Below are 10,000 nucleotides of genomic sequence, written 5' to 3' on the forward strand. Positions count from 1 at the left end.
CCAAACCTTCCGGTGTTCGCTGGTGTTCGAGGATCGAGCAACGATCGGGGATCGAGGTGCAAAACGAAACGAAATCGCATGTCCGCGCGCCCATGCGACGATCAAAAGCGTGTAATTTCGAACAGCAGGCGGTGTGCAATGGTGTTCCTGCAGAGCAACAGCAGCAGCAGCATGTGCTCCGTGGAAGAAAGTTGTGTAGCAGCCCCTCCCCCTTACTCAGTGGCAACAGCAGCTGATGATGGTTTTTGATGCAAAAGGCAGAAAAAAAAATAAGAGTTAACGTGCATGAAAATCGCCAAACGGATCAATAGCCTCTCGTGTGCTGCGCGCTCTCTTTTTCTCTCTCTCTTTGGGGGGTTTTGGTTTTTTGTTTTGTTTTTTTGGGGAGGAATTCCTTCCTCCCAGAGGTGGTGAAATGGTTGATTGGGCGCGCGCATCGAAGAATTGGTGAAAACTTTTAAGGATAACCATCTCTGTGGGCAGACAGTGAAGGTTCAAAGCTCGCCTCCGTTTGGCCCACAGATTAGAGGCTATCGGTCGGAGGAAAGAAAACAACCGAATTGTAGCAAACGGAAAGCGAAACAAACAACAACTGCGGCGACAGCAGCACAGTGACACGCAACGAAAGCTGCTGCCGTCTGCTTGCTGGCTGCTGGTCCTCAACCGCACCGTTGCTGGACAAATGTTACGTTAATCGCTCGTTTTGGCTCGGAATAGCTGAGACTGGCTGGCTGGCTGACTGGCTGGCAGGTTGGCTGGATCGCAGGCCCGAGTTGGCTACTAGTTGAGCGACTTGTTTAACTTGTTGTTGCCTATGCCACTGCCGCTGGAGGTTCGTCGCTTGATGTTTGAGTGTGTCTTCCTGTCGTGTGTGCGAGTGCGCGCGCACTCGGGCCATGATTTGCGCCACCACCAGACAGCCACACCAGCAGCCAACGGCAGGTGTGTGTGTGATGGTGTTTGCGGCGAAACCGATGTTTGGCGCAAGTGTCAACCTTCCTCCTAATGCTGCCTGTTCCACGGACACGGAGAAATGCTCGAAGCGGACGATCGTGTGTGATTGAACGGAACAGAAAGAGAGAGAGAGAGAGAGAGAGAGATCGAGGGAGAGGTCGAGAGTGCGAGGAAGAGTGTTGTTTGTTTGTTCGTCGTTGTCGCCGCCACGGGCCCACCAACGAACCTGGCATAAACAAACGGGACGATCAATGATCGCATTGTGACAATCGAACGTGGCAAAAGGGAACAACGAAGTTGCGGTGCGATCCCGTCTTGAAACAATCATTTTTGAGAGAGAAGAAGTTATAAACCTGGCCAAGGTGTGTCCGTGTAACACTCTCGTCTCGTCGTACCGGAAGTCCAACGGGGTGGGGGGAAACACTCCCAATTAAACATGACGCGTGGCGGCACCAACCCACCAGGGACCTCCGGTGATCTTTTGGCATCGATGATCTTTCTGCAATCACGTTTCCGGAATCTGGAACCACCTTGGCCACCACTGCGCGCGCTACGCGTGGTGGGACCACGGTGGTCATCTTCCGGTTTCAGTCGCGAGGGGGCCGGGGAGGGGGAGGGGGAGGGGAATGAGTTATGAATATGTTTGTTTCCTTCGCATCGAAAATGGGTGGTTCCGGGAAATCCGTTCACCACCGCAGTCCCCTCCTGCACGCCACGCCATGTGAGTCTGCCCTCCACGCCCTATGTCCACTGCCGCTATGAGTGTGTCCCGTTTCGCTTCGGTTTCCGTTTCTGTGTGGTTTCGGTCGGTGCATTCGTTGCGGCGATCCACGATCGCCGTTCGCGCGCCGATATTATTGTTGCAAAAAGAGGAAAGTGCCGCTGCTTTTCACCTGCACCACGACGGCTGCAATTAGCGCGTTTACTCATTGTGTTGCCGTTCCGTGCTGCGACCAGCTGCTGGTGGTGGGTTGGTTTCGCGCCTGAGCTGAACTTCGGTGGAATGCTGAGAAATCGGCATCGGTAAAGAAGACGTAGCAGGACGCGATTCCGCGAGCAAAACCCGAACCGAAGGCGAGCATTCCCGGCATTCGGTTGCTGCTACTGGTAAGTTTCCAAGTTCCTTCTGGCGCAACAGCCATATCATCATCATTTCACGATAAACACCTCATAAACTGATGAGATAAGATCTTATCAGACCTTTATGGTAGCAACATTATTATACAAAGTTGATCTCGCAGAAGCCATTTTCTCCCGGTTGCGGTAACCGGGCGCGACCTTGAGCGACCAACAAAAACACACAAACGAACAACAACGAAACGAATCGTTACGCTTATCTCGTCGTAGCGTAACATTATTACACGATTAGCATATTCGCTCGGGGACGGGGATCGTGTGACGGATATCACGGGATATGCGCGAGGTTCAATAACGCGCGAGGAGGTTTCGTTCGCTCGCCAGCGGCAGTTTTACGATCCTGCCTGCCTGCCTCCTGTTGGAATGTAGTGCTCACCGAAGGAATCCACTGTGGTTATGTGGCCACCGTTGTAGCTGCGTATCAAGCGATAAGCATGCGATATCGAGTACGATAAGCAATTTCTACGAGGAGCGCCACATGTTTGTTATTCGATTTCAAAGAACAATTTTTACGATTTCCAACTAATTGTGGAGAAAGGGGCTGCATTTCGATCGTGTGTCTCTCACACGCACACGCACTTGGAATACACGCAACATGCGTAACACTAATCATGGTGACAATGACGCTGCTGCTAAATGGTACCTTTCGTACCTAGTCGCCGGCGTTAACGTTGTGACGCAATTAATGGGACGCTGCGAGAAGGCCTGAGGGTGGAAGGCGAGTCCGCAGAAATTCCTCTCGCACCAGATAACGAGAACGAGCTTCTAATGTCGGTGACGGAAACGGAAACGTTCCGTTCCGAAACTTTCTTTTCCGTTTGCTTCGCTCGCCTGCTTTGCGGACGTTCGCGTGAAAATTAATTTTGCGCCCACACGACGCCCAAGCCGAATTCAGTTCGGTCAGTTCAGCTCCATCCCGCCGTAAAACTTAAACGGTGCAGGCTAATGATATAATTAAGTAATGTCTTGTCCAGCGTGCATAATTAACGCCGCGCCACCCAAAACATCCTTCCTCTCACTAGCACCGATTCGTTTTGCCGGGGGGGTTCGTCGCTGGCGCACAAGTCGTTTGTTTGTTTGCAGACACAACCGACCGAGCGGGCGGCCGCTTTTGCCAATACCGGAGCTCTCACGTACGTGCGGTACGTGGCCCGGACAATGGCTAATGTCCACCTACGCTCCCTGCTACGAGCACCGGTACAGATGCTGACCGGCGATTACGGGCCCGGGTATAGCAGTATGGGGCGCTCCCGGACGACGAGACACAATTTGTATCGTGGGAATCTGTCGTTCGCCCAGCACAGCAAGTGCAAACGGTCATGCCGATGCCAACGATGATGATGATGATGATGATGATGTCCAAATGTGAAGCTACGAGCAGCACGACCACCCTTCCCTCTCCCCCGCCTCTCTTATGATATAATCTCTTTGCGATGCGCATCGTTCCGTTGACGAAAAGAGATGAACATAACCGTTTATTGTGCATACTTGACTTGAGGTCTCAGAATGCCTTGCATATCGCGCCGTGGAACAGGAAGCCTCTGTTGTATCTGTTGTGACTACTTGGATGCTTGGAGAGACAAATACCGTTATGCAGGCTGCGTGGCTACGTCGGGAGTAGGTCATAATATTGACTCTAGCTACATATTGATTCTGGCTTGGCAAAAGGTGTGAAACTCGCAATTGCATTTAACACAGACTGAAACCAAGAAGGACTGCTGCCGCGAACGCCTCTTCACAAACAAAGCGCTGAGCTGTGGCGTGTGGCCGAAGAGTGTCAATGGAAGCGACGATCGAAGGAGTGTCAAGTGTCCCGCTCCACTCCACTCCAGACAACGTCTCTTCTAAGTCCGTCGATAGAGACCTTTTTGTTCCTACCCTTTCCCCCTCCCCCATATAACAATCATTCACTGTTGATGTAAAAGATAAGCACGCATTCTCTGCCAAAACTTTGCCACTTTGCCACGTCAAACGGCCGCACGGTATCGTGCTGGACGGGCTTGTAGTTGGCCACCGACCGTACGAGTGACCGAACGGGTAACGGGTAATGGCGCATAAAGTAAACAGTTGGGACCTGGCCTGGGGTAACGCTCGTGTTGCAACATTCAACGGACAAATTCAATTTTTTTGCTTCCCTCTCCCTCTCTCTCTCTCTCTCTCTATGTGGGTCTTCGTCTCACTGGCGCGCAGATTTGTTGCCAAAATGCCCAATGACAAGGTTGCACACCGGGACCGACCATTGGCTCATCTTTTTTTAGCGCGCATTGATGTCACTCCCCTCGCACTCGCGCACCCGTCGGTCGGTGTCCGTGTGTCCGTGTCCACGTGTGTGTGCGTCGCCGAGGGTCAAAAGTGTACTTGATCTTTGGCTTTAGATCGACGCAATCGCTCCGTTACTTATTTTTACCGCTACCGAAAGTCGATCGCGCTAACCTATTTTCGGCGATGAGCCCTCAATTCACCTTTCAGCTGGTGGTGATGGGGCGATCATGGGTAGAAAGGGAGTTTAGTACACTGATCACTGGTCGTTTGGGGAGGGAGGAGAGCGAGAACCGACTAAGGGGCAAGGGATCGTGAATGAGTCGCTCGAACGATCGAACGAACGTGAAGCATGCGTAACGAGACGGGGAGGAGAGGGCGAATGATGCGCTGATGCTTGCCTCTGGTACCAGCATCCAGCAGCATCCTCTTCCATGCTGCTCATGCGGTACGATGATCGAATTAGTGACGCGCAAAACCCCAGACATTCCGATTGTGCCATCACGTAATGTGTGAATTGGGTTAGTGAAACCCTCTGCTGGTGGTGGTGGTGGTCTGTATGTGAGGGAAGCTCTGCTTTGGAGAGAAGATTCAAGACCAATCTGAAGGTATGGCTGTGTATAGGGTAGGTGAGGTTTGTCGTCAGAATCCCTCTAAAAATCAGTGGAACAGGTTTAACCGGAATCAGTCGATCATGTCATCTGCATTGGGTGGAGTCCTATTGGGCATGATTCATAGCTCTAGATGACCTTGACGACCGGACCGGAGATCGATCGATCGATCGATGAGACTAGACGTTTCGATAAAAGATATAAATATAAATGAATTCGTTGTCCAGATTAGAAGGATTCCATCCATCGTTTGCCGTCTATTGTCGACACAACCACTAGTCCGTTTCGATCGAGGAGTTGTACCAATACACTACAGCTAGTGCTAGTACACTCTCGGTTTCTCTCGAACTATCGTCTGGAGCGTACACTAAAGCGAGGCTGAAGCCGAAGGGAAAAGACACAAAATCCAGTTTCTTCGCGATGGTCGCTCCGCATCGGCATCGGCATCTCTCGCCCGTTCCGAGGGAAAAACCTGCCGGGCAAGTTTCGTGTGCCGCGCGTACATCATGTGCCGCATCATCTTCTTCCCTCTCCCCACCCCCGGTTTAGACACTCCGCGGTCGGGCCGATATCTCACGGTCGACCCATGCGTGGCCGGCCGAGGTGCCGAGGAGCAGATGCGCAACAACATTTGGCATTTGGCGGCGGGAAGGCGATAGATTCGCGCGCGATTCGTCGTTGGTTTCGATCCATCCATCCAACCATGCTTCAATCGGGGTGCGAGCCATGACGAACCTCACAACCACCACCGATCCGATTGATCGAGGTCCCTTTAGAGGCCCTCCCCTCCGGGGGGCTTTTGGGGGTTATACTTGTAAAGGTAAAGTGCACCACGCCACGCCGAGGCCGAAAGGGAGAGGGAGGTGATCAAACAAGGGGGTTGATCTTCAATCAAAGTGCAAACTAACACACAGTTTCGCTAGGCACACGATACCAACACCTTTCCGCTAGAACGCGTATCGCGACACGCGTTTCTCGCGCGTTGACACATTTACATAAATCGAAAGAAAAGAGAATCGAATCCACGAGAAGAGCATTCTTCGATTGCCTTCTGAAGATGGAAAACACGGCAAAGCAGAACCCACATTTGCATGTGGTGCATGCCACACGGGTGCCACGAAACCAACACGAAACGACCTTCAGATGGCCCTTTCTGCGTTTCACACAACCTTACTCAACATCAACGGCGGTTGACGGCACCCAGACGCTTCTCGGTGAGCCTCGGTGAGCTGTATACCAACGGGAAAGACCCCAGAGACACTCGCACTGCACTGCGGTTGGCTCCGGACTCGCGATGCAGAGGTGCATGTCACGCTACCGTTTGACGCCGATCGTTCGAGCGCGCGACTCGCACTCCAGGATGTTATACAATCTTTATACAGCCTTCGAGAGGCGCGCTGCGAAAGCGTGGAGCGAGGAACGTCAACCCAGCCAGCCAGCCAGCCAGCCAGCCGGCTTGTCGTCTTTCACTTTATACTGCACATTTCATTGCACTTTTCCTGCGCCAACCCCCGGTGCACTAGAAAGGCCTCCAGCAGCTGCTTTTATGCTTCGCTTCGCTTTTCCCATCACACCGAACCGACCGACGGACGGACGGACGGACGGATGGAACGGAACCCATCCTTCGCGATCGCGCGACAGTTTATGGTCGCATCGTCGTTGAGGGATTCTCGGCCACGGAGGGTTGGCCGGACGGTTGTCGGTTGCGCCGCACGTTTGTTTGTTTGCATGTGCTTCCTCCGTACATCGGTGGTGCTGCTGCTCCTCCGGGAGCAGCTCGCTCGCCTGTCCGCCCGCCCGGAGTTTGGTGTAACATGCCAGCGACAGCCCAGCCGACATGGTGGGAAGCTGGAGCTAGATCTAGACCGTGGTTCATTGCTTTTTTTAGCTGCTGCTGCTGCTGCTACCAGGTCGATCGGTCGGTCGGATGGTCGCACATTGAATCCCCGACATAAACGGGATCACATAACGCAATTGATGGGCAGCAGCAGCAGCCGCCAGGTTCGCAGCATTCCCATCGTCCCGGTTGGTGTACACGATTGCACGGTACGGCGTTGGCGGCGTTTTTGGGGGGCATGTTCTAAGGAAACGTCCCGTACGCTTCTTCGCCTACCCCTCGCTTGTGTCTCTCTCTCCCGGGGGAGAGTTTTATGCAACCGAGCGGCACGCGAATTGATCGAACGGTCGTACTCAACGATATGTACCATCTTCGATCTTCTCGCACCATCGCGGCGCCGATCGCGAGGGTATGATTCATTTTATATTTGCCGCGTGATTCGTGCGATGATTCTTTACGACAGGTTACGACACCAACGAGCGCGAGCTGTCTGCCGGGTCCTGTCTGCCGGTCTGGGTCTGAAGACTCCGTGATTCCATTTTTGGGTGTCCGCGGGGTAGGGTTGGGATGGGGTAATTGTAATGAAAATCGATACGGACAAGGAACGACCTGCGGTGCCCTCTGCTCGTGGGTCCGGGTGGTTGTGTTCGTTTCAAGGTGCGAGACTCGTTACTGGAGAACTTTATTGACCAACCGGGCGCTCGGTTGACGGTGCAAAGCGAAGCGGGCTCTCGAGACGATTTATATTTTTCCCTGTGAGAGCTTCGGTTTTTATTAAAATGATAAACGAGCTGTAAACATTATCACTTTCACTCGTGTCGCGTCGTGGTAATGATAATGTAGGTGACAACACCAGTGAACCAGTCCGTAATCAGGTCAAAGGTGGGGTATCCAGATGTTTTTTTTCTGTTTACCTTTTTGCCGTCACTTAATGTAACAATGAACTTCATTTTAAGTTTGGAAATTAATACTCACACTCGTTATACAACAAATTTCAACCCATATCGCTTCCTCGTGTAGCTCAGTAGGCCGTGCTATAATCCTCTGCTTGAGTGAGTTTTTATTTAAATTTCCCCGCCCCGTCATAGGAGGCCACACCTAACCAACCAACGCTGGCTGACGCGACGGCGTCCTGAGAAATGTCCTCGAGCACATGTCCGCTTGACACTGATTGAAACGTGTTTGCTAGCCATCAGCTGGCGCTCGGCGCACACGACCAACGAAATGGAAAGAAGCCGGCACCCCGAAACGATATCCATCTTCCAATTTACCAATCAATCATGTCATTCCATGGGCTAGGGTCGGCCGGCCCTGGAAGAAAGTGCCAATTTGCGTAAATATTATGCGTACAAATTAATGATGGCCAAAGGGGGGACGCCGAGGGACCGAGGGACCGAGGAGGGTATTGCGTAGGTTGCGTGTGACGTGAGTGCGTGAGACCGTGGATCGTGTTATTGGTTTGCCGGTGCCGGAGTGGAGCGATTTACTTCAAAACCGATCCTCGGCGGGGAGCGCCAGCGAGCGAGCTTAAAAATGCTACCAGCAAGTAAGCAAGTGCCACACTGTCTGCGCGAGCCGCGCGGGCTTTCATTATTAAGATTTCGTTCCGTTCGGCTCATTTCATGGCGCTCAATTGGATTCCGAATGCTTGAAGCATTACTAAATGTGCGCACAAGCGCAAGCGGTGGGGTCCAAGCCCCGTCCAAGTTACGCCCGAGTCGACACAGTTAGTTGGTGTGTTGAGTGGATTCACTTAAGCAGCAGCCCAGTTTTGTGGCCCACCAGGCTGCTGCATTTGGAAATGCAGCGCGGCGAAAAAACGGGGCCATTTATGTAACGGAGAAAAGATGCAAAGCTCGGTGCCCGCTAGTTGCCGCGAGTGTGACACGTGAAAGTGACAGCAGAATGCAGTCGTTCGGTGAGCACCGAATTGAATTTGTCCATTACATTACGATTCGATCGCCGATGCCGGCGGTGGTGGTGGTGGTGGTGAGCTAGTGATGATCGATCGATTAAAGTCTGATGAAATTCCTGTGTAAAGCATTATGCTTTGGCACTTTTGGGCCTCAAAACTTACAGGGATTTAGAGGGCATTGCCTTTGGGCAGACTCTCCTCCTCCAGCAAGAGTGCGGCGAAAAGTGCGTAAGGTGTTGTTAGATCATCTGAATTGGAGGCCTCGCATTGGCCTCGCGGCGTCGAGAGCACCATCAATCTTTAGGTAGCTGATTCGCAATCTGCATATTAATTAAACCAAACGCCGTACCCTCCGGTGCCAATGACCTATATTTCGTTGCAATACACTACTCCGCAGAAACCCTAGGGTGGCAACGACTGGCCATGCGGCGGTGACGACGACGACAAGAATCAGCAATTTGGCTATCGAGACATCTAATCGCGTACGCATCATCTAGCGAGCGACAAATTTGCATTACACTCCCTTCCCTTGGCGCAGATCTTCTGTGCTGCTGATGTTGCTACCTCCAATGCTTCTTCGCTGGACACTCACACACACACATCCCATCCAATGAAAGAAAAAAAACCCTAAATAAGTGGCCACCGTGGGCGCATCATACGGTGGGAAGTAGCAGCAGTAGCAGCAGCAGGGTCCATCTTCTTATCAGATCGCGCGTCGTGTTGGCTCTTCTCAGACTAGTACACACCATTTGTGTGTGTGTGTATATGTGTGTGTGGTGCGTTGGTTCACGTTCGATGCTCGAAAAATGCTTCCAAAAGTGGCACTTCAGAGGTAGTTTCGACCGGAGAGTGGCCAACCGGTTTGCATAAGATAATCTAATGTGAAGCCCGCGTTTGGTTGCATGCTGTTTGTTGGCAACCGTTGGGAACCAGCCAATGTCCTGCAGCGGGGCTCGGTGGGGAGGAGGGGTTGAAGTGCAACAGCATCTAACCATCAGTAGCGAAGTGTCAAGGTGAGCTTTGTATTTTGCGGATGGTTCTAACGTGCTTGTGGTGTGCTGGAGTATAGTGATTTCACGGCTAATCACAGAGCTGGTGCCAGAGAGAGAGCTGCCTTCCCGATACCCGTTTCGCCATCACGCTTCGATGAGTTTTTCGATCAAAGTCCTGTTGATCGAACTGTTGTTGGTGGCATATTCGGGCAACATTCGGTATACCATTCCTTCGCTATCGTCTTGCGGAAACAGTCCCAAACCGATGGCCAAACCGATGAGAGCTCCACCAATG

At 52.3% G+C, this 10,000-nt stretch overlaps 1 protein-coding gene across 7 annotated transcripts in view; it reads left to right on the plus strand.

Moving 5' to 3' along the window:
* The window catches only part of LOC125953595 (putative mediator of RNA polymerase II transcription subunit 12), a 61,028-nt gene that overhangs the window by 234 nt on the left and 50,794 nt on the right, over positions 1 to 10,000 (plus strand). Inside the window, exon 1 of one of the 7 annotated variants that reach the window (XM_049683257.1) lies at positions 39 to 56. The exons of 5 other annotated variants lie outside the window; for them this stretch is intronic. The gene's annotated coding sequence lies outside the window, so the exon portion shown is untranslated. Of the gene's footprint in view, positions 1 to 38; positions 57 to 1,681; positions 2,062 to 10,000 lie in introns of those variants that run through there. One more of the 7 variants, XM_049683261.1, reaches the window with a different exon arrangement.

This window comes from Anopheles darlingi, chromosome 3 (genome assembly GCF_943734745.1).
Source record: "Anopheles darlingi chromosome 3, idAnoDarlMG_H_01, whole genome shotgun sequence".
In the NCBI taxonomy this organism is placed as follows: Eukaryota; Metazoa; Arthropoda; class Insecta; order Diptera; family Culicidae; genus Anopheles; species Anopheles darlingi.